The sequence below is a fragment of the Melanerpes formicivorus genome, unplaced genomic scaffold (assembly GCF_026170545.1).
Source record: "Melanerpes formicivorus ecotype bairdi unplaced genomic scaffold, bMelFor1.0.p_v2 SCAF_25, whole genome shotgun sequence".
NCBI lineage: Eukaryota > Metazoa > Chordata > Aves > Piciformes > Picidae > Melanerpes > Melanerpes formicivorus.
The window spans coordinates 9,426,907-9,451,067 of NW_027142377.1; the positions used below are offsets into that span (position 1 = coordinate 9,426,907).

Consider the following 24,161-nt stretch of genomic DNA (forward strand, 5'->3'; position numbering starts at 1 on the left):
TTTGTAACTCAAGATATAACTGAGGGAACAGGAGGGCGATCTTTCAGGCTGACCCTGCCGGTGTTCTCCTTTTCCTGTAAGAGCTCACAGAGCAGAAGAGATTGTGGAACTACAGAGCAGTTTGAGCACAGCCAGCTTAAACACGGGTAAAAGCCCATAAAATTTGGATTTCTGATCTCAGATCAAGCAAATTATTCAAAGTTTTCCCCATATGACAGCCAAAAGCTGCAGCATGGAAACAAACCTGAAAATGGCCAGGATGTGTTTCAGTATACAAAAGCGTTAAAAAGCCGCTAGCCATGGACCTGTCAAATTCTCAGATTTTACAGCTCAGCAAATGCTCAGCACTGGCATTGAGAGTTGACCAAACAGTCTGAGACACAAACTAGCCCATGCTGTTATTACAAGTCCACCACTTTTAACTCTGAGAACAGACACTAATCCAGACCACCACCAGTACACGGGCTCCTTGATATCACTTGTGTGGGCAGGGGGAAAGCAGTGAGCAAACTATGTGAATGTGCCTGATACAAAACACAACACATCTCTTGCACATTACTAGAAAACTCCTCCTGGATGTCTGCAGCCGTGGCATGGAGCTGACTGTGTCACTGGAGAGAGTGGTTACTTACAGATGATTGGCAGCAGCATATCCTGCAATAATGCTAACTAAGCCTGTGACACAGCCTGCTATCAATATTTTACTCTATTGCACATGGCATTTTGCAGCAACACCAGATACAGTGTTCTGCAGCTTACTGGTTCAGTCCTTCCATTTCATTACGAAGTCTCTTGATTTTTATAAACTTCTAAGCTTTTGCTGGAGGAAGTTAAGCAGTCCATTACTGAAAGCTATTTTTGTTTTCCAAACAGTATCCCTTTATGCTTTTCTTAGCTTGCATCTCACCATAGTTGCCTCCTAATGCAGTGTTGGTGAAACAAGGCTGAAGGTATTTTGATCATGTTTTCACACTTCTGATGTACAGTTGCCTTGTCTCCTTCCACTTCCCTTCTGACTATGCTCTGCTTCACAAATACAGCCATCTGGCACAACATTTCTTTTTTTTTTCATCAACACCTGAGTAATCACAGCCCTTTTTTCTCCTTTTTTTTTTTTGGTTTTGTTTTGTTTTCAGCTCTAGTACATAGGCTTATAATAGGCAAGCCACTACTTGTTAACAAAAACCAGCAGAAGTGAGAGGTCACTGGTATTAATGCTATAAAACATTAAAGGTGAGACAAGAGAAAAAAAACCAAACAGCATTTTCAATGGGACTATCACAAGCCTTCTCCAGCACATTTTCCCCCCTTCCCCTTGATTTACACCCTCAGAAATGGTTATTTTAAAACTTAACCTTCTTCAGGTTTGCATGGCAGAGTCTAGGCTCTGGCAGAAGGACCTATGGGGCACCAGGGACAGCTCATGGGACACCACAAGGATCACACAGGAGCAAATACAGTCTGGTGTGCTGGGAGCACTGTTTATGGAGCACTCATTCCATCTCTGGATTCTGGTTTTGGAAAATGAAAATCATTTGTGTCATGGACAGGTTGGTGGTGCAGCCACCTTTGGGAGTGGGAATGAACTCGATAGTTTAATTCTCTGTCTTTTTGATAATTGGCTGTAATTTCACTAACTCAGATGGGCTCATGCTGGGAAGGGATTTCCCTTTCAGAGGGTTCAGTGCATTGGTCACATCTGAACAGAGTTCCTTAGGATCACAGCTCACAGTATTGTCAAGCACCAATCAAGTCCTGTCTATTTTTTATTAACTGGGAAATCAAGTAATGTAGTAGGTTGCACTTGATGATCTCAAGGGTCTTTTCCAAGGTCCTTCCCAACCTGGTTAGTTCTGTATTCTGTATTCCACATATTGTGTGTCTGAAATATATTTATAAAAACACTGATGGCAAAGTTGTGGCTGCAGAAATTCAGAAGAGCCTTACCCCACATCCCTATATGGTCAAAGTTGTACCACAAGGGTTTTTTCCTGCCTATGTCTCAAAGGAAATCTTTCAGGCTTACTCTCTGTTGCTAGCACTCACCTTTCCCAGGCTAGAACTAGATTTGACAATGCTAACTTCATCTCCACCTGGCAGCCATCTCCTCCACACATCTGATCCTACCCCTGAACTCTACCCCTCTTGAAATAAAAGATGGCCACCACCCTGTGGACTGAGTGACGTGGAAACACTGCATGGAGATATATGAGCAATGGAGCAGCCATGCCAAAGGAAACTCAGACATCACATCCTCTGGACAGTGGGACAATTGGCAGGAAGACAAAAAAAAATTACTGTCTCTCTACCTTTCAGACTTCCTCAGCCAACACCACTACATTCTGCTGCTGAAGCACATTTGTAACAGCTAAACCTGCTGTTGCTCTACCAAACCTCTTGCTGAAGTCTTTCGAAGGGGGATGAACTGGGGTAGGCAAAGCCTACACTGCAAGCCAGGAGAACAGTTTCCTAATAGCTCAACAAACACCCAATGGGACAGGAGAAAAAGCTGGTATAGAGGTTAAGGGACAGATTTCAAGTAGCTTCTCTGTATGTAACTACCTGGGCAGCCCCTTTGAGTAGTTAGGATAGGAAGCAATCACTGCAGCACCTGAAGGAAAGACACAAATTCTCAGGCACAACAGTTGATGTCCCATCATTCATGTTATCACAAGCCACAGATGTCAACAATATGATTTTTCCTGTCAACACCAATTTGGAAAGTGCCACTGATAATGTGCCGGTACAGTTCAGTGATGTTTGACTCCACAAACAGCACTGAGATCCTTACTTTTTGTTCACCCATATTTGTTTAAAAAGGACTTTTCCAACAGACTCTGGAGATCTAGATGCAAGCTAGGCAAGCACACTGGGAATCTACACCACATCAGCTCAGTGTCTCTTTGCTTCGGTGTGTTAGTAAAGAATGTTTCTGGATGCTACAAGCAGTTTTCGTACCGTGTGAGTGGTCAGCAGGGACCACAGCATTCTTTTTGAATGTATTTACATCTCATGAAAATGCCAAAGGGGAGGAGTGACTTTTATATTAAAAAGAAAAAAAACGCTCCAAGAGGAGCTGAATGCAGAGTCAGAACTAAGCTAGGACAATCTGGACTTGCTTTTGTAAGGAATACCTGGTTTTCAAGGTGCGTCCGCCTGGAAGATTCCCTTCTTCACGTTCAACCTGGAAAGAAAGGTGAAGCAGGTAATGAGCAAAGAGGAAGCCCATGAAAATGACAAGCTCTGTGAAAAGTTTCTTAGCAAGTAACAGTCTAACGCAAAGAAGTTAGGTTAAAATAGTTTCAAAGTCTAAAATTAGTTACATTTTAAACTCTCAGCATATGCTTTTATTGTCTCTGATCTAAAATATAATCCCAGGAGGCTGTAAAAAGCATGCAAATTACGGAAAGCTAATTTGCTCCAACAGCGACACCTCCCACGTAGTTGGGAGGTCTATTAGACCTAGTGTACTCTGCTTTATTTGCATATTAATAGCACCTGCTGAAATACTTTGGGATTTACTTTTCCTGCCAGCAGAGGGACAAAACAAACAAACAAAATATGTAAAATTCCTTTCATACAGGTTTGATGAACAATAAACTATTTAGACATTGCTAACAATGCCAAATTAGTGAGAGGCCACGGGGTGGGATTGCAGATGCCATCTGTGATTTTCAGCAAAACTGGACTGCAAGTTCACTTCAAAAAGAAAAATAGAATCCCAAACAAAACAAGAAAAAAATCTTTCTCTGAAAACTGCTGGTTAATTTGAAATTACTCACTTGGCTCAAGAGTGAAGAATGGAAAAGTTTAACTAAAGAAATCCAGACACTGCAGCATGAAAAAAAACACACACCAACAAACCTAAAGCACAACCAAAAACCCTACACGTCCACAACCACTGAAAGCAGAACCCCCCCAAAGTGGACCTTGATTAAAAATCTACAAACCTCCAAGCTTTGATATTAGCCAGGCCTGCAAGGCCTAGTCTCCTGCACATAAAAAATAAATTAAAACCAGCTACAGCCTGAGATTTACTTAACAAGCCAACTTCCAATCTCGGCTTGTGACCACTGTTTCCCCTCCTGGCCCCTAACTATAAAAAAGAGCCCCTTGTACATTGCTGCAGCTCATCTTCTTCAGGGTAAGGGTGAAAGCAGCTTCATTTCCATGGTAGCAAATGGAAAATGCTCACCTTTCAGTGCAAAGCTGAGTCAGATCCACAGGCTGGATGTACAGCATGTGCCTCTCTCTGCAGAATGGCTTTAAGAAGCTGACCATGAGGCCAGGGCATTCCCCTGTACCTCTTTTTGCAAACAGGCAATTGGAAATCCTAAGGAAGCTGCACTCATATTCCCTGTAAGAGTTACCAGGGCCCTATATTTCTCTGTGCTTTTTAAACCCACCACATTAATTCTGATTATTCACCCTTTTTGAAATAGGTGCTGAAAGCCCCACTAAAGTTATTTACTGCTGGTGCACTGAATTTCTGTAGCATTTTAACTACCTTCATAGTCACAAATGAAGAAGGCAATTGACTTTAAGATAAAATGGCTAAATTGCTCTCCACATACTCAAAAAGCAGGGAAAGAGTGCTTCCTGTAGGACAGCGAAGCATGAAAAAGTGATGTTTTGAGCAGCCTGGCCAAGGCGCTGCTGGGAGGGTGAATCCAGCATCTGTCCTTCAGCTGCCATCCTGCAGCCACCTTCTCATGTGGCAGTGGAACCCCCAGTTCTGTCCCCTTGCATTGTGTCACCCATGTGTGGGATGTGGAGAAAAGAAGGGACTGTTATTGGGAAATATATTATTACTGGCCTCTTTTCACCACAGACAGAATATGTCTTTTGGCTCTGCAAATGAGACCTATGAAAACCCTGCTCAATGTCAGTTATAATTACCAAAGGAGGTAATAGAATGTTATAGCAATGGGGACCCTTGAAATGCTGCAGACAGGGAACTCCCACCATGGCTGTCAACAAGTGCTCATTCTCATTAATCTGTATGGAACCCTTCAATGTTGCAACACTAGTAGCTACTAGTATTAGCTGGTGGCTAATTAGTAATAAATAGTGGAACTAAGGTCACGGGATGGCAAGCAGATGCAGATTGGTGGACTCAGCTCTGAACTTATGATCACTGCTGGTGATAATTTTCATCATATTTGTGCACAGTCAAGAGTCTCTACCTCACTGGTTTCTTGGAGGCTTCAGTTGTTCAGGGCATTGAGAAGCAAAACTATCTGTTTAAGCTACTAGCCCAAAACTGTTAAGAACTGAATGTTGTCATCATTCAGACAGATTCAGTGCACTATAAAAATAAGTTTCCATTCCATTTCTAGGAGAAGAGGGCAATATCCATCTCCTCTAACTTTTCTGTCAGGCAATGAGTTACCTACTGTGGGTTCGTCATGGATGCTGTGCTGCATGAATTGCAAGAGCAGACGCAGCACATCAATAGGGAAGTGTAGCCACTAGCACTTTGCAGCCTCAACAAGCAGGACTTGGTAACCCAAAACATCTGCTTCGGCACAGTCTTTCCTGCTGGCACAGTGTGTTTCAGAGAGATGAAGGCATGAAGTCTTCAGAGGGATCTGTCCTCTTACAGTCAGGAGCACAGTGAAGCAGACAGATATGAACTGGTACTGCCTGCCACGTACATGGCTAAAAACGTCCTGTGCTGCCACACAGCACTGCACCAGCCTTTCCATAGTGTCCTTCCAACTGTGAAGAGCCAGGCATTTGTAATGACAGCAGTAAAAATAATAATTAAAAAAATCACTCTGAAAAGTCAAACCCAGGACATTACCTATTACAACAAATTGGATTGCATGCTCCTTACCTGAAACTTCATGAGCAATTAGAAAACAGTTATCCACAATAGGACAGGCATGCCCTATTATCTTCTTGGCGATGTCAGCAGCCATCATGTTACAAGCTTGCAGGAGCTGCTCTAGCAGCCTCCAAACCACAACTTTTTCTTCTTTCCATTTTTAAACACGAAGTTCATGGCAGCCAGTGTTTTACCATCTGCACACTGGGGGAGAAAGAAAGCAAGAGGGAGAGGATCAATACATACAGTATATTTATATTCAGCAACAGCATATTGCAGGGTGGGGAGCTGTGATGTGTGTGTTTGCATTGTCTGTGAAAGGATCCTCAGTGGCACTGCAGCTGGAAAAATAATGGAAGATCAGGGGACTGTCTTCAGTGACAAACTTTCATCTGCTAAGTTACAATTATATCATAGGAAACGATACCTTAGACCGCAACTAATTTGTGAATCCCAGCAAAGGCAGATCACTGATTCTTCATCACGGCTGCAGAATCTGATCTATAAAAATTTGGGCCCCAGCAGGAGGTTGGGTGTAAATGTGATTTGCATCTCAATGCTCAGTACACTACAACCTTTAAATCTTCCTGCAGCACTATCACAATGGAAAGTGTTGTTCTCAGTGTGCTGAAAATACATATTAAACATAAAAAATCCTGGTACAACGGAAGTCAGTTAACGGGAAAGAATGTGGCATTTATGCTCAAATTGTTTCACAAAACACCACTACATTAGAGTCTTCAGTCTTTTTTTGGGGGGATGGAGTCCTCTTTGGGGACTTCATGTGGTACTTGTCACTATCATTCCACTTGCACAAACACCACAGCCCTTTCAGTTTTTATCTGTCCAGAACCTGGAATACATTACATTATTTAGTTTTTGTAAGAAGCTTTTCTGTATGAAGAATTCATAACAAATAAAAGCCATTTCCCTGAAAAAAAAAAAAGAGTTTGTGAATAATGGTTAAGGGAAGTTTGAGCAACTACTCTTTACAGGAGACAGAGCAGCTCTGACATAGATTCATAGATTGGTTTGGGTTGGAAAGGGTCTAATCATCTGATTTCAACCTTGCTGCCATGGGCAGGGACACCTTCCCTAGACCAGATTGCTCAAGACCTCATTTAGCCTGGCCATGAACTTAGTGGGCAACCTGTTCCAGGGTCTTACCGCCTTTACTGTAAATAAAGATAGATGCTAGAAGAATTAATATACTGAAAGCCACTAAACCACAGAATGGTAGGGTCTGGAAGGAACATCTGGAGATCATCGAGTCCCAGCTTCCCCACCATAGCAGGCTGACCTAGAGGTGGTCACACAGGTGAGTTTGGAATGGCTCCCAAGATGGAGACTCTACTACCTCTCTGGGCAGCCTGAGAAAATGCTGTGTGTTGTCAATGAGAAGAGCAAGGGCAGGGATCTGGCTGCTAGAGGTGGCAGATCTCAACAGAAAGTGCCTGGACCAGTGGTGCACAGCAGGCTCGCAGTGTTTCCCTGTTAAAAACCCTAACCTCTTTGCTTCTCTTGTATTCACCCAGTTATGTTGCAATGTACATCCTTCCCTTTGACTGATGGCACACATCCAGCTGATCCAATGTTGAGCAGCCACCAGCACTGGCAATGGTGTCATGATGCTCCTGTATTTCCCCAAAAGACTTTATGGGTCAGACTATGAACCCTGTATACGCAATGGAGATGAGTTATTCATAGGAACAGGAGGGGATGCCAGTGAATCAGGGAGACAAGTTTGCAGGGAGAGGTAAAAATACCTACTCCTAGCTCCCTTAGCCAAGGAAATTTTCCATGTCAAACGGTCACAGCCTCTCAACTCAGTGTCAACAAAGACAGGTCTTCATGCCCTTCCTGTGTGTTTGTGAAGCCAAATGTCCAGAGTCATCCACAGGCAATCAAAGATGATTATTAATGCTCTGGCAGAGCTCAGATGCCTCTCCTTGCTGCATACAGGGCCAAGTTAAGTCCTGAAAAGCTACACACAACCATGAATCCAAATTTACATGCATTTTGGCAATTTGATACCTGTTTTCCTATGTGTAGAATTTTATTGCCATTTACTCAGATATGGCTAAACTCAGCAACCCTTTCCAGGGGCATGTTCAGCTGATTGAATTTCCAGGGTCCAAATTTTGAAGTCCAAGTAAAGAGTGCAGGAGTTTGTCTACCAGCAATAGCAGAACATCAAACACATCCCAAATGCAATTCCAAGTTTCTTTCTCTTCTTGCTGTCACTGGAGCTGGTAGGCGCTTTCTATTTAGTTCAGCAGATATAGGCTTAATGAAGGACATTTTTTCTACCCATCTCATAAAGGCACAGTCATTCCCTCACTCTAATTTGCCATGTTGGGACCCGGTGATTTGTTTTATTGCATAGTGATACATGCTGGCATTTGCTAGATTGCAGCACTTCTACTGTGAACTTTTATGCAAGCTGCTCCCCTATGACAAATGGAAAGCAAATCTCCACACTGAAGGTTATGGCTCTTCTTGAAATTCAGTGAGTGAAGTGTGTTGTTTCATAAAGGCAGAAACCAAGCTTTAGAGAAGTTACAGAGAGGCATTTGAGAGCCCAATCAGAATATTTCAGACTGGGGAAAAAAAAACCAAAAAAAAAAAGTCTGGTCCTGAACTTCTTGCTAAAAATAAATTTTTGAAAAGACTTCATAAAAATGCAGGATTTTTTCTTTTCTTTAAGGACACTTCCTTGTTAAGAGCACAGAAAGCAGTCAAAAGTATAGATCTAACCAACTGCTCTTCAGCTTAACATCTGTGGCATTCAAAACATACAACTTCTGTGTTTGTACTACATTTCCCTAACAGCTTACATAGAGGCCAAACAGACAGCATTCTGCAAAGGTCCTCTAAAATAAGCTTATTTAAAGAGCAAGGTCAATGTCCAACATATGTCAGATCCTGTGAGTAGAAATCAAAGAGTTAGGAGCAAATGGAATATGTCAGAACTCAGTGGTTTTTCATGCCAGGCTCTTTTACCAAGTTCATATTTCTGCTGCCAAAAGCAGTAACAACCCCATCATACGGACTTCAGCTTTGGAAGAGTGTCCAAAAAACACCCCAGTGTCTGCACATAAGGCTACTTATCTCAATAAATAAAACTAATGCATAGATAAATGTGTTTATCTGGACATCCTATTTATTGTCTCTATAACTGTATTTTTCTTTTAATGGGACACACGCTGATTCCATGCTTCAGCCCTTGGCTCTATTAAAATCAGATTAAAAGCATTAGTAATGTAGCTAATTCCATTTATAACATGCCCATCAAGAGAAAAAAGAACATTAAAACAGAGAAATATATATAACTGGCATTTAAGAATTCAAAAAAACCCCAATTCTGCTCCATTTTGGCCTCTGCCAGAAAGGACTGTTTTTTTTTTTTCCCCTTAATGGAAAAGGAAAACTTTTTCCTCTGTTCAGATAAAATAACTCTGCCTGGTCTCTTTTACATCAGTTTGCAGAATGATATTTGTGATTTCAATTAAAATATGTTATTGTCACTTTAGTCTTCCTCTTTGGTATTTTAAATTGATCCTAATAGCTTTGCCTTAAGTGATTCGCATCCCGTAGTGAATCCTTGTCACTTACGGCACCTCCCACTATTGCCCTCCTGAATAATCACTTCTAGATAATCACTTCTTCCACCTTCTCCCAACATTATTGCTCGCTTCCCCTCTGACTCTGCATGCTGGTACAGTCTGCAAACTATTTGCTCTTTAACATCTTTAACATATGGCTTGTTGCTCCAGCACACAACAGTCAGAGATTTAAAAGAAGCATAAAAGCTACATGGAAAAGGCCAAACTGATGGATCTGCAGGTAGCCTTCTATCTCTCCATGTAATACTTTCCAGGCTGCAAACCAGAGAGTGAGGAAAAGAAGGGCAAGAGAGAAAGAGTGGATTGTTGTTAAAATACCTTCAGCACCATACTCGCAGTTTAGGGTCTAGCAAGTACTTACGAGACACAGTTCACTTGCCACTTCAGACTTTCTGACAGAGCTTGGCAAGATGGAGATGTGTGGTGAGCCTGTTTAGGAATGAAAGATTTCCATCTGAGATTTTCCACCAAAAGGATGCCTGCAGCAGAGCCCCTAAAATGCTTTGGTTGCCTGGCAGGCACCAGAGGGTGTACAGAGAACCACAAGCCTTCTGAGAGGAGGATCTTTCCTCCTTTGCCTTTCATGAACCTCATTACTAATTAAAGAATCATTCAGTCTGCATAATTGTCCTCTGCCATATATAATTCCAAGCTTTCTCTTTAAATTGGCTTATTAAACTAAATACAGTCTTTTGTTTTTGTGGCTCCATCTATCAAAGCTTCTAGATGGACAGTCAGGGTGATGTGAAGAAAAAACTCAAACTCATAATATTAGGATGCATCTCTTTATGTACATTTATGAGATCTACCACCAGGTGACTCCATCCTAAAATACCTGTATTTTCATAAGACAAAATGCTTTCTTTCCTGTACCTTGAACATCACCATAATGACCCCCTCCAGAGTATTCAGCACTCAGGAAAAATGAAAAAAGCTAAATCTTAGTGGATATATGAAGTATTTCTTTTGGAATAGCACATTAAATTGTATTAGAGGGATTCTGGGATTTTCAGAACAGCCCAATTTGTTCTTGTCTAATCAGACATGATTAATTCAAATCAAATTCCAACCCTCAGTGTTATTCTGCTTAAAAACACCCAAGATCAACAAAAAATCAGTAGTGTGTAGCTATCACAGAAAGCCTACAGACACAGAGGCTCATTGAGTCAAATAGAATAGAATAGAATAAACCAGGTTGGAAGAGACCTTCAAGATCATCGCGTCCAACCTATCACCCAACACCGCCTAATCAACTAACCCATGTAACCAAGCACCCTGTCAAGTCTCCTCCTGAACACCTCCAGTGATGGCGACTCCACCACCTCCCCGGGCAGCCCATTCCAATGGGCTATCACTCTCTCTGTGTAAAACTTCCTCCTGACCTCCGGCCTGAACTTCCCCTGGCGCAGCCTGAGACTGTGTCCTCTTGTTCTGGTGCTGGCTGCCTGGGAGAAGAGACCAACCTCTGCCTGTTTACAACCCCCCTTCAGGTAGTTGTAGAGAGCAATAAGGTCACCCCTGAGTCTCCTCCTCTCCAGGCTAAGCAGCCCCAGCTCCCTCAGTCTCTCCTAATAGGGCTTGTGTTCCAAGCCCCTCACTAACTTCGTTGCCCTTCTCTGGACTCGTTCCAGCAAGTCAACATCCTTCCTAAACTGAGGGGCCCAGAATGGTTAGGATTTAATATTTGGAATAATTTATTAATATTTTTTAATATTAAAATGCATACAGAGTGGATAGGACCAGTTAGGGGATGCTCTTCACAGGAAACGTTATTGTATTTATGCCTAAGAACAGGAGATCCAGCTCAGGTAAAGGGTGCTTCTTCTTCGAATTAGAAAAATTATTAACAAATAATAGGGTTATGTGGGAGGGTTCACAACACAAAACTGCACTAAACCATGCAATGATCTAAATAGATAATTAAAGGGTTCATGTGACACTGAGAACAGCAGAATAAATACAGTAAGATAAAGCAAAACGAACCAATTCTGCAAATGCAATATTGCAAATGCAAAATATGTAGAGGGGCAAGAAGTATTTCAGAAATTTACTGAGCCATTATTTCTGTGGAATGTGCACTCAGGCTCTCAGACCTGACCAGTTTAATCCACATCAGATCAGGAAGACACAGGGTCAGGAGGCTGAACATGGATCTGGGCGCTCAGCACAGCTGTTTTCCTTAGGTGCAATACACTTGTCACTAGTGGTGGCACTTTGCATTTGCTCTGTGGCAGCATATGTGCTTGCCACATTTGGGACCCATTATATCTCTTTACCCTCCAGCCACTTCACTTCCCTTCCTGTTAGCTGCATGCCCATATATTCTTCTATACTCTTTCACTGCATTGTGATGCCAGCTCTTTTGCCCCTCTGCCTGATCTGCTGTCTAGGCATACTGCCTGCACTCTTTACAAGCTTCCTTTATTACAGTCATCTGTAGATGGGGACAGAATGTTGATATGTGTATATATATATATACATATACACATACACATACATAAATATATAATATATATATACACACATGCTATAAGAAAGCATATCTACTCCATCACTGAAATAGTTATTTATTCCAAAATATTTTTGCAACCAGGGAGAGCAGACATGGACAAAGGATGTTGGAGAGTAGCTGATAAAATCTGCCAAAGCATGGTGAAAGCCCACACTAGAAGCTGAAGTAAATAAGAAGGAGGGGAAGAACTATAATGCTCACATCTCAGCCTCTGCAATTAAACCCACAGTTCCTGCAATAGTACAGACCAATTAGTATATGTTGATGTATTGGCTTGCAGATAAAGCAGTATCTGACTGCATGTCCGTAAGAGGTAGTTAAATGTTTCCGCTTGCTTTGTACACACAGATAGGACTGACTTGCAGGGCTCATTTTTGCTCAGTGTTGGGTCATTGCATACGACAACAACTGTTAAGAAAAAATTTGGTTGATGTCTCATTTTGAAGAGCTGTACTGCCAGCCTCCTAACTGCAAATACAGAATCACAGAATCACCAAGGTTGGAAGAGACTTCAAAGATCAACGAGTCCAACCTGTCACCACAGACCTCATGACTAGACCATGGCACCAAGTGTTACATCCAATCCCTTCTTGAACACCTCCAGGGACAGTGACTCCACCACCTCCCTGGGCAGCACATTCCAACGGCTAACAACTCTCTCCATGAAGAACTTTTTCCTCACCTCGAGCCTAAACTTCCCCTGGTGCAGCTTGAGACTGTCCTCTTGTTCTGGTGCTGGTTGCTTGAGAGAAGAGACCAACTCCCTCCTGGCTACAACCACTCTTCAGGTCTCCCCTGAGCCTCCTCTTCTCCAGGCTAAACAATTCCAGCTCCCTCAGCCTCTCCTCATAGGGCTTGTGCTCAAGGCCTCTCACCAGCCTAATACACAGCATTTCCTAACAGGCTGCTGGGACACTGGTTCAGAGGAAAGCCTCCACTCTGGAGACATGAGTTTGTCCAGGCAAGTTCCCATATAAGCAGTGCCTGAGCCCAGCAGAAGCTCTTTCTTCAGCTGCTCATCAATGTATGTGTGAAGCCAATAAAGGAACATTGAGTTCATGTGGAAGAGCTTTGCACTCTTTTGAAAAACATTAAAAACTTAGTAGCCTCTGATTCATATTTTTGTAACTCTAACTATGTCCTTGATGACCTGTACTCAGATAAGGCCAGATGTCTTTCTCAACCAGAGCAACCCAGGGTCTGAGAGCTTCATGCTGTGATGCACAGATTTGAGATAGTCTGGTGAAGAGTTCTCCTGGGAAATGAAGATCCATATTCAGCTTTTTGTTTCTACAAATATGAGCAAGTTTCAAATCCAAATTTCAGCTCATAGTAATCTTCCAACCTCTAAACTTCAATTAAACAGGAATGCTTGGCTTTGGCCTCTGTTTTCATTAAATATATCTGTAAGTATTTTCTAAACATTTCATCTAAGGAAGCAATCACAAAAAACTCATTAGGGTTATTTTTATATGATGATGATGATGGCACCGAATTACCTCCCTGATGTAGCTCCTGTCAAGGTAAGTGACACAGCCAAACCTTGATCTGCATGTCCTATATGCCAGGCCTGCTGTTTTTAAATGTTACTTTGCAGCAGTTGGGAAAATTAAGTTACAGCCATGGCCTATGTGGGCTGTCATCTCAGGGAACATTGAAGCTCTTTGCAGCTTCTCTCAGCAGCTATATCCCTCACCTGGCAACTACCTCTTTCAGCAACAGGCCAGGTCAGTAAAATCCCTTGCTTAGTTTCAGGCTTCCTAAGTATCAGTGACAGTGCAAATCGCTTCTGGCTTTTCTCTGCACCCCCCCTTACGTTGGTGAATGGCATTACCTAAAAAATTGCTGTTGACAACTAAATCCTTTCATAAGTCATGATGCTTTTGGACACATCTCTCCATTTTCCCAGCTTTCCTTACAGACACACAGGGAGAAAGTTTAGGAAGAAGGAGAAAAAAAAAAAAAGACAGGGAAATTTTGGTCTTCTATGTGATACAACTACTTGTGAATCTCTACAGGAAATTAGTTTGCTCACTTTTGAATGCAGTTTTAAGGCAGTGCACTAGAGAGAGAGACCATCTGCAGATCAACAAGAGCCAAGTTTGTCCTTGGTACCTCTTGGTGCAGAGGAGGAGGTCACCTGGAAAATGCCTGTCCTTTTTACTGTAAATAGTTAACAATATGCACATATACTTCATGCCATCTTACTGCCCTTATAAATCTCAGGAATGTTAAGAAGGTATGAGGTCTCTCCAAGCACTGAGATGTTCATGCTTTATGGCAACGCTTCCATGGGCTTGAGAAGCTTTCTGAAGCAACATGTGATGGCCTTTTAAAATTGTGGTCATCCTTAAGAAGGCAGCCAATTATCATCATTACAGTGGTGACAAGGTACCTGACGGCTGTGCGGGTCCCACTTGAGAGGGAATTTGGTGAAGATGTTGAACTCTCCACTCTGTGAAGCTTGCTGTGTTCCACCTTCTGAGCAGAAAGGTTTTGCATTTTGGGTGAATTTTGTTCGGTATCCTTCAGCCATGTCATTAAGTAGCCCTTCAGGGACAAAACTTTGAAAACTCCTTGCTGAGAAGCTGGGTACTAAAGCCACAACCTGTAATCTGGGTCAAGGCTTTATCAGCTGTCAAGATCAGAAGAGAAAAAAGCACTTGTAGTGTGTGAATGGCCAACTCAACTGCTTGGAGAAAGGAGTTGATTCAGGCTGCCAATATTGGCTCTTACACAGATAATAAACTAGACTGGCCTTTCTCCTGACATCACACTTCAATCAAAAACTTTCTCGCAAAATGTCACTTTCAAAGTTGCAGCTTTAAAAAAAAAAAAAGAAGAAAAAAAAAAGTCTTTATAAAAAATTCATGGCCACAATGATCTGATAATGCAGCTTTCTGATACCAGCAGATGTTTTGTCTAACATGTTCCCTGAAGCTGTACTCTGTGCCTTCATATCTTTCATTTCCAGTTGCTATCTGCTGACTGTGGGATGTCATGTACGTACCCTATAGCGATGCGCAGCAATTCGCATCTAACACCGCCGCGCGTAATGAGCTTCACAAGATGCTTGTCGCAATAACTCCGCACTTCCCCAACCATATGGAACACAACACTCTAAAGCCCACAGACACTTTTTTTTATTACAGTTCAGATCCTTAAAACATAATCTGTGTGATGTCTCGTGAATGTACGTGAAGAGCTGCTGAAAACAAAGTTAACACTTGTTCACATCATCTGTTACAAATGTCCAATTTGGGACAATAAATTTCCTCGGAACCTGTTCTTTTGCTGACTCGTTGTTTTATCTTTTTTCTCTTTCTCTCACGTCGTTTTTTTTTTATGAACTATGCATATGTATTAAATGGGATTTGTTGTCCCTAGATACCAATTTGCATAAAGTGCAAGCCATCATTGGTTGGAGAGAAGCAAATTACTTCTCCAGCAAGATCACACTTCTTCTTTTTTTTTTTTCCCCTTTTTTTTTTTTTTCCCTTTTTTTTTTTCTTTTTAATTTTAACAAACCGCAGGCAGAGGCTTTAACAGCACTTAGCCAGATATGCAAAGTATCACTTTTCTCAAAAGCAGCTTGATCAATGAGTAAAAAGGGAAAGAAAAAAAAAAAAAAAAAAGAGAAAAGAAAAAAAAAAAAAGAGAAGGTATTATTCAGTTAAGTACAAAACAGAAAGACCAAGACTCAAGCAGGTTACCCAGCCACTCACCTGTAACTTGAGCTGCCTGATTCACAGTAAAATACAATTCAGGTACAGCTTTGCACTCAGGACACAAAGTGAAACAGCTCAGCTGAGCAGAGCCTCCCAGAATCACCAGACCCATTTTCAAGTGGCCTCAGTGTGTTTCCAAAAGTCCCAGATGTGCTTGGTACTCTTCGGTGTTGCTCAGCTTCCTTGCATAGCTTTGCTTGCTCAGTCGCATCCCCACATAATGACTCACATTGGGCACCTTTTGGACTGTGTAAATATTGGCTTGAAATATCCTTCCAAGTGCAGGGAGGCTCTCCCCTGCCTCCCCCTAATTTTACTGACTCCCTGGTGCCAGAGGTACTCCACAGGAAGGCAGCTGCCATCATAGCAGGCGTTGGACAATTCCAATGTCCCTTTTCTCCTTATGCGTCTCATGGTGCACACCTGTGTCATGTTGGCAAGAGCCTTGGCTGTAATAACACATCAGATTCCCAGGCTCAGATCTAGCCCTCTATTTTGGGGGAGGAGGGGAGACACAGGAGGGAAAAAATACAGTGTGTGGATTTTATACTTCAAGGAACAGATTGTTTAAGCCAATCTGTGATGCTCAGGATGATGTACAAACTCACCAGTCCTATACTAAAAGATTTGCAAACCACAAGCCCAGGCTCATTTGTAAAGTATGGGATACTAAATTCACTCAGTGAAGACACTGAGGTCTGAACCGCTCAGGAACCTAATGCTGGGACTGTGTCCAGTTCTGGGCCCCTCAATTTAAGAAGGACATCAAAACACTTGAACGTGTCCAGAGAAGGGCAACAAGGCTGGGGAGAGGCCTTGAACACAAGCCCTATGAGGAGAGGCTGAAGGAGCTGGGATTGTTTAGCCTGGAGAAGAGGAGGCTCAGGGGTGACCTCATTGCCCTCTACAACTACCTGAAAGGTGGATGTAGCCAGGAAGGGGTTGGCCTCTTCTCCCAGGCAACCAGCACCAGAACAAGGGGACACAGTCTCAAGCTGCGCCGGGGAGGTTTAGACTCGAGGTGAGGAGGAAGTTCTTCACCGAGCGAGTCGTTCGTCATTGGAACGGGTTGCCCAGGGAGGTGGTTGAGTCATCGACCCTGGAGGCGTTCAAGGGGAGATTGGACGTGGCACTTGGTGCCATGGTCTAGTCATGGGGTCTGTGTTGATAGATTGGACTCGATGATCCTCGAGGTCCTTTCCAACCTAAGTGATACTGTGACAGTGTGATACTGTGACATTGCTTGGAGTGTTGGGGAGAGGGGTCCTTGCTAAACATCACGTTTTACTCTGCTGTACTCTTTAAAAATTACTTCAGGATCTGTCTCTCTTGCTAAAATGACCACTCAAAATTTAATCCCAAATCCATCAATATCATGTATTCAGATTATTTTACCTCTGAACTCAATGGACAGATAATACTCATTTAAGAATGGTTCCTGAGATCACACAGAACATTAGTAACCAATTGCAGACATAGTAGACACAGTGCAATTAATCTGGGCAGCAATGATGACTAGATGCTGAGGTGCCTTTGAGGGGGTTCTGGGTGACAAGAGAACAAGAAATGACCCAGAGCATGTAAATTCTCAAAAGGCAGTCTGTATTTCCTATGTGATTTTCCATCCAAAGATACACAAATGCCCGCAGATTTTTATGCTGTGTGATGATTTGAGGGTGGAAAAAAATAGTTTCTGTCTGCAGAAATACTGTCAACTCGTGGCTTTTGCAAAAAGGCAAAAGTCCTGTAATTTCACACATCTCCATTATTAACGTATGCTGCTTTGTTACTGTATTTATATTTGTCACATTTGAAAGAAATAAAATGGAACTTAAAATAAGATTCTCATTCCCAAATGATCACAAAGGCACAAGGAAATCATGCAAAGATTATAAGAAAGACTCACAAGAGGGAAGCTTTTAAAATAGGTCTCTTTTTGTAACCAAGGGCACCGTCACTTTTAATCAACAGAATCATTGTGGGACCAGGTGAAATCATATTTGGGATGCTTGCCCTCAGATGGACAGAACCACATGGACCTTGTCTCTCTAAATTTACTGATTTACAAGGCAGGAAGGATCAATGACTTTCTTTCTTGGGCTTCCCTTGCTTGAAAACTCTGGCATGCTCAACTGGCAGCTCAAAAAGGCACTGTCTAGGTGCCTCTGTATAAAGCAGCCTGATTCCTCTAGAGACATGCAGCCAAAGAGATCTACATCTGGAAATACAGCCAAAGAGATCTACATCTGGAGATGTAGCCAAAGAAATATATTGCTAAACCTTAGCCAAATGCAGCATATGAGACACAACTGTACAGCAGGCGCTAGATAACACACAATCATGGCCTCCTACTGCAGTAAATCCTACATAAACCCAGGCCTTTTAAAGAGAAGTAGTAAACCACCTTTTCCTCATTCCTTATCTGTACCTACTCCATTTTACCTAAGGCTGGCTATTAGCTCAGTTGGTGATGTCACTTACTTCACTGGAACCTGTTATCATGAAGATTTCTCATAGGATTTTCTATTTTGTTAGCTTTGCACTTTGTGCAATATTATATTTCATTCCATTAGATAAAGGGTTAAGTAATTCAGGTGTTACCCATATAGATTAAGTTATATTCCCTGTGGGTTGCTGCCTTCCTATTGGCTAGGATGATGACCTTGGAAACAGACAAAAATGATGCATTGTTGTAATAAATATTATAGCTTGCACCTGTTTCTAATTAATTCAGAGATACTGAAAAAGAAACTTGTTGGCTTCTAATCATGTGTTCCTTGCTGTTCTGGACCATTCAGCCCCTCACTCAACCTCACCTTCTTGGTCCTTATTTTTCTTTTTCTGGTCAGACTTGTAGAATTCACAAGATTGAAAGAATTCTTCTCAAAGAAGAATACCTCTGCTTAAAAGCACTTGTAACTAAAAATCTGAAAATTGATGGATTTAGAACAAGGCTCAAAGTATTTTGCAGCAGGATACTTCAGAAATCTCCAATACAGCTTCTTGGTTTCATAGGTCTGTTGTAGTCTTCTCCTTTCACTTCACTTCTTCCTCCTTCTCTATTCTCTTTTTTAAACTTCAGAACCTAAAAGAACCTCTAACTATTAGCAGTCAGGACCAGGCTAACTGGGAAGCTGGAGGTTTTTACAACTGTTCTTCAACATGTTGGGGAAATACTTCAGGAAGGATTTTTCTTTTAACACTCACCAAACAAACATAAATGGAGCAACGGTCACCTACATATTTCTGAGTTAATGATACCTTAGGAAGATTCTGGCAGCTGTTGCCTACAAGACCAGCTGCATTAGGACAGGTATAGATTGTGGAAGAGAATACGGAAGGCTTCACACGCAGGTCATGGTTTGTAGTTCAACATCATAGCTTTTGCTCACTGCACTGATTCTCAAGTTCATCTCCCACTGAAAGTGCTTGGTGGTGAACTGAGTGTTTTGTTTCTTGCACATCTACCTACCTAAGCTATGCACAGTTTGGATGGATTTAACACCTGCCCTGTGATCTAGCTCTATGGACAAATGCAAGCATATGTGGCAAATTCTGGTAATGTTTTCCTTAACATAAGAAGCAAGAAATAAAGAATTACTATTATCTCCATTTTCTAAGGAGAGACTGGAAGCTGCAGCTCAGTCAATACTTTTGGCTGTCAATGACAGAAGCAGTTCGGTCCCTTCAGTCCCTGTGGGGTCCCTTTTCTCACGCTGGGATAAGCATTTGTGCATCTGTGTTTTGGAACAGACTGAAAACTTAGCCATCTGAAAACTAATCTAGGGAGGGAAAAAAAAAAGAAAGAGGTTTTATATCAGCCACATCAAATCTCTCATTCTGGTTTGCACACACCTTGGCAGGATAAAACAAACCAGTTAGGAGAGAGGGAGTACCAGGCAATATTTTTGGATGGAACTGCATCAACTCACAGAAGACACATGTAAGAAGAACATGTCAAGAAGACAATGTAAGTATTCAGAATCCATGGATGGTTTTCTCTGTTGTTAATGTCATCAACCTCACAATCTAGCATAGATTTGCTAACTGTGTACCATTCCTTTGAGTCACCAAGAGTTTCTCACACATAGACAACAAACCTTAGAAGTATCACATTTGGTGGAATTACATGACCCTCTGCTCCATCAAAAATTAATTACTGGGGGGGTGGAGGTTCCAAGGGGATTATTTTAGCAGTCACACTAATGAATGAAGGATCACAGAGGTTAAAAATAAGCTGAGACACAGCAAAGATACTATAAGAGAAGAGAATAGTTTAGCCTGCATGATGTGATGAAGCCTTGCATCAGTACTATGGCAAGAGTTTTGTTCAGGAGCAGAGACAGAACTACAGGGGCAATTTACAGGGTTAGTATATCTCCCTCTGTGTGATACACTCTCTGTTTTCTACTTTTCTCTTGATAGCAGGTAATAAAATATCTGCTGGTACCCCCCATGACTCGAGTTACCCAGAGTGGTTCAGCCCATCATGAGTGCTGTGCCAATCATTTAACAATTCCCACAGCTGCCTTTGTGAAAAGCCTCTCTCTTAAGCCTCTGGTTTAAGAATTTAGAGTAATCATGTAAAAATGATACCCCTGTGCTCTATGATCCGCTGAATCTCACTAATGCCGGATCCCAGAAGAGGGCTTATTAATGAAAAGATGCAATGCTTCTCTCTCTGCTCATGTTTCACATGAATATCTCTCATGGATTCGGCAGTAAACCTTACTGCTGATAAAGTAAGTATAATGAACCTCCGTGCTCCACAAGAATGAAATCTTGGACTGATGAAGTAGTTACCTGCTCTACTTTCTAGCACAATGGAAAGCCTGAGAGATACAAGAAGTATGTGGCTGCTACAGGAACAGTGGTGCAGTATTGCAACCTCCTGAACACCGGGTCTGGCTTGCTAGTGATGCCTTTGGATGTGTGAAAAGATCAAGAATTTGTAAGGGAGCAGTTTGTAATTAGCTGCAAGAAATGAAATTTATGCTTTATTGTAAATCACTGAGTCAACAGAAGAAAAGAGGTTTTTAAAGGAACAGAAACACCTTGGGGCTACTCAGTGCCCTTTCAACATTTCACAGTAGTCAAAACCCCAGTGAACTCCTGCCAGTTGGCTAGCTTTTCAGAAAGAACGTGTGCCAAGTGTTCTGCAAACAGCAGGATCCTGCTGCTTCCTGCCCGACATCTAACCAATTTTCAAGAAGGCACTGAAAATATTTTCAAGTATTGCATCTGTCCCGAAGCTCCTTTGCTAATGGCAGCAGGTTTTGCCATCAAGAGTTTCAAATTGTTACAAATTCTGTTGGGACTCTGAGCAACCTGATCTAGTGTGAGGTGTCACTGTCCATAGCAGGAGGGTTGGAACTAGATGATCCTTGAGGTCCCTTCCAACCCTGACAATTCTATGATTCTATGATTCTGTGTTGTAGCTGTTTAAAAATAGATAAATAAGGAAAAAAAAAAATCCAAATAAAACAAGACAACAAACCAGACTAACAAAAACAATGGCTGATTCTGTATCTACCCATGGGAAAAGAAAGCAAGTGACCACCCAGAAACCATCACGAGGCTATAAAAAGGAGCAGGTAAAACACTGTGGGCAGCAGTGCAAACATGTTCTGTATTTATCTGAGGCCCTTTGTGGCTTATGTTTTCCATTAAAAGGATCAGGTGCTTTGTGAATTAACCCTAATCTTAGCACCAGGTGGATGGTATAGGACAAGCAACAAGAGGGGAGGACATAACTCTGGAGTATCCAGAAATGATCACAGTCAACAACCAGACTGTATCTGCTCAAGGCATCTCTAACATGCAGGCACTGACTGATCTTTACAGAATCAACTCCATGTAACCAAATCCAAACTTCAGAAACCTTTGCAAGGTGCAAGTCTGAATGTGGAAAATTGTAGTAGAGACTGCAGCACTGAAAGTGAATATAATTCCATCTCAAACCCTGGTTATTATACTCCGTGGGTCTATTCAACAATTGAAACAATCCATGAAATTCTTTGGTTAGAGGGAATTAAAACACTCTGAAACTTGGTGGAACTTTAAACCTGGGACTGTATTTCATATTAGCAGCTTGCCTATAACTCCAGGTATTATTAATACTTGAATGACCCATATGTTGTCTTTAGAGAGGAAGGCAGTCACACCACCTTTGTATGTGAGCTTTCTTCCCTTTGCTTTTACATTTATTCAACACACAAAATGTACTTAACTCACTGCTTATTGAATGAAGGATTAGTATTATTTTCTTTCCTCCAGTGAACTTTGTTTCACTTCACCCTGCATATATTTTGCAAGGCTGTGTTTTCCTGTCAGCACACCACTGTTCAGCAAACCACCGTACTTAAGGCCAGTCAGCTAATACAGTGATACTTTTTTGCACACAAGGAGTGTTTCTGTAATCATGGTTGTGCTTGTGATATAAATGACAGCTTACATCAAGAAGCACAAATGAACTTCCAAGAGCATTACTGAGCTGGGACAGAACTAAAGCAGCTTCAAACTGCCAAGATGTTTTGAAACACGCAGGGGAAGACATGTTTTGAAATGTAGCCTGCTACCTTGCTACTCTGATAGCACAAATGTCCAGGGACTATAAATGGAGCTACTTCACCATCCTGCCTTGTTCTGGTTTCACTGGGACCTAGCCCTGCCTTTCTGCTTATTGTGACTGCTGTACATTTGCTGGTCTGAATATAATTTCATATGCTTTATTTGGGCATTGATGTTTTGATATTTAATTCTATTAAATCACTTTTCATTTCAACTCAAGGGTGCCCTCTCCTTTTCCTGATCTCCCTTCTCTGCTGGGGAGTGGTCATTGCATCATTGAGCAAGTGCTATAGTTTAGCCCTGGACAGAGGTGAAATGTGCTGCTGTATCTCATGTGGTGCTAGACTGGGAGCAATTGTGAAAATGCTCTGCTCTGAATCCTGTAAAAATTAGTATAAAGCAAATAGGTAACAAATTTGCAATGGCACTGTCTAAGATTTACAGCTGCTTTTTTGGTTAAGATTGATTAAGCAAGTAGAAAACAAGGGTAACTTTACAACCCACTATGCTCTTGGAAGGCCAGATTGGAAGATCCTGTTCACATCAGTGCAGAAATGAAGACTTCTCTGGTGGATGTACTTTCTCTTTCTTGTGGAATTATCCCCCAGGTTCTGTCAGGTAGTTATCTTTGATCCTGTGAGCCAAGGTAGTTGCAAGATCATGCTATGCCATACTTATAACCTCACAATAAAAAGCAGGAGATTACAAAGGGGGCAAAATACCCTAGAGGGTTTGCCTTTATCAGAACCTCCCCTGTCAGTTTGCCTTCTCATTTCCTGAGCTCTTGTGTGATTATTAGTGTACTGACAGAATAAAAATAACCTCATATTCCTACATGAATCATAAATAAAACCCTTTTATTTCATCAAAGAGGTTGGCAGGTTTATAGTCCTTTGCAATGCATGCACGATGTGAATGACATACCTTTAATTTTGCTGACAAGCTTGTCGGGGTCCTAATGAAAAAGAGTGAAAAGTGGGTGACTTCTCTAAAGGTTTAGCAGTTGCTTTTTGGTGAGGATATATATTTCACCTTGCCACTGCAATCAAGGAGCCAACTGATCTTGGTAATGAACTCCTCAATTACAGTCAACTTTTGACTCTTCAAGAATGCCTAGGCAACAATACTACAGTGATTATTGCCAATATTACAAATTAAAGCCTCCGGGGAGGGGTGGGATGGAGGGGGTGGGGAGGAAGGAGGGGCAGGGAAGGAGGGATAAAAAGAAAGGAAAAAAATCCAAGCAATGTCCTTGCTAGAGTTTCAGGTGTCAAGGCACATCAGCAATTAACTAAAAACAGGGATCAAATTCCAGTTTCTGTACAGGTAGGTTTTTCTGCAGACAATAATAAAATCACTAATCTCACCTGTATTTTGACATTCTCCCACACGTTCAACGGCCAGTTTGCTTTTAGAAACCAGTATCAAGTATGGCAGAGGTAATCTTGGGACAGTCACATAAGAAGGATAGTACAAAGTATTCTTTTTGGTGTCTCTGCAAATCAATATTCCTGATAAAGTTTGGACAAAGAATAGTCTAGAAACAGATAAAATGGACACAGCACAAACAATCAGAAAATCTTCCCCGTTTTCTACCTTTCACATAGTGGAAAGTTTAATTCTTCACAAGGAGGTAGACAAACAGTTAATTATTTTTTTTTTTAACAGTGATGAAAGTGCTTGTTTCTTCTTCAACACATTCTTGATTTCCACTTTTCTTTTACTGTCTATTTTGCTCATGTAAAAGTCATAAAGAATATTGGCCCCTAAGTTGGCTTTCTGACCACAAATAAATTGCCAGAACCACAAGCTTTTTCCTTTTCATAAAAGAAGTCCTGCTTTTTTGGAAAGGTCCCAGGTCCTTACTTAATTTATAAAGGAATTAGGGGAATAGA

At 41.6% G+C, this 24,161-nt stretch overlaps 1 long non-coding RNA gene across 2 annotated transcripts in view; it reads right to left on the bottom strand.

Moving 5' to 3' along the window:
• The window catches only part of LOC137448586 (uncharacterized), a 504,441-nt gene that overhangs the window by 16,583 nt on the left and 463,697 nt on the right, over positions 1 to 24,161 (bottom strand). For both annotated transcript variants that reach the window (XR_010989146.1, XR_010989145.1), the window contains exons 6-7: positions 5,840 to 6,034; positions 3,135 to 3,184 (exon numbers count right to left, since the gene is read on the bottom strand). This is a non-coding gene — a long non-coding RNA (uncharacterized lncRNA). The remainder of the gene's footprint in view (positions 1 to 3,134; positions 3,185 to 5,839; positions 6,035 to 24,161) is intronic.